Genomic DNA, 1,478 nt, shown 5'->3' on the forward strand with positions numbered 1-1,478 from the left:
CTTAGCTGCACTGATGAGGCCTGGAAGGCCGAAACGGATCTGTCTGCAGATATTGGGATTCCTTCCAGTGGATGCTTAGTTTATTTTGTCATTCTGATCGGATTTTCTCTACTGTTCCGTTTTAATTTTAAATGGTTTTGCATTATGTGGCCGTTTGTTGTTTTATGGGTTTTTCCCATTTGCCTTTTAAAATTTATATATTATTAAAGAATCTCTATTGAGATCCAGCGGGCCGCCACTGATGCACGGTCAGGGGCGGATTTAGAGGGGGCTAAACAGGCTTTAGCACCCCCCCCCCCTAAAATTTCATAGTAATTTCTTTTTACTGCTTTTTGAAGGTCCAAATTAAAATATTGTTTAATATTTTCTTCACACACATCCCATTTATAGGCTAAACATTTTACAGTAGTTGTTTTTTAGTGATAAAATAAAAATGAAATACGTTTTTTAACCGATCAGCGGACAAAAAACGTAGCTAAGAAAGCTGCTTTTGCCTTGCCTTCATGCTCAAATCTCGAAGCAAAGGCCGTTGTGTAGCGGTCTCAACGTTTGTAAGTAAGTAAGTAACTTTATTGCTTCTCTTTTATAACAGAGGCACAACCGTAAAGATGTGCAACATTAACAAAAATTGTATAATACACTAAACTTTTCGTGTCGCGCGGGTTTGTTCTTGTCTAGTCTTTCCTTGATTGCTTGCGGTCAGAGGTATTTGAATGTTTGTAAATAAACTAACAATAAACTAAAATTTTCGTGTCGAACGAGTCGTTCTTGTCTAGTCTTGTGTCTTGATTGCTTGTGGTCAGAGGTGCTTGTGGTCAGTTCGTACGTTTGTATGATACACTAAACATTTCGTGTCGAGAGAGTTGTTCCAGTTTAGTTTTTTTCTTGATGGCTTGTCGTCGGATACTACTACTACATTTAAAACATATTTTAAGGGGAATTCTTTTGTCGTCTGAGGTTCTCATTAACATTGTCCAATTTTACCTTTAGGGACAGTATTTTTTTATTATGGAACTGTTTTCACCCTCTCCATTGTCTTATGTTCCCCATCGCAACCCTTTCACCAGCATATTTAAAGAATGGTGAAATTTCAGAAAATGTCCTCAAAATTTTAAGGGTGGTGCACAAAATTCTAAAGGGTGGATACAAACAATGGCTATTTTAGTGCATAGCAAGTGACACGCTAAGTCTGTTTATTGACCTTGCATTTGCATTAATATTTTTTTAAGCGTGGTTCCAATATTTTAAGCACGGCGTATAATTTGCCTTTTTAATGTTTTTATTTAAATTATGTTGTTTCTGTGAGTATCCTACGTGAAAAGACATTTTTATCTGCCATTAAAGATCCTAGTTAATCGTTTTTCATATTATTAATTTATTTACATACATTCTTGTTATAATAATGATTTACTATAAATATTATTTAACATTTAGGGAAATAAATGTTGTTTAATGAATGAATAATTATTCAAATCCAC

The sequence above is a fragment of the Anneissia japonica genome, unplaced genomic scaffold (genome assembly GCF_011630105.1).
Source record: "Anneissia japonica isolate Jap-2015-1 unplaced genomic scaffold, ASM1163010v1 scaffold4415_len418423_cov169, whole genome shotgun sequence".
NCBI classification, from domain to species: Eukaryota; Metazoa; Echinodermata; class Crinoidea; order Comatulida; family Comatulidae; genus Anneissia; species Anneissia japonica.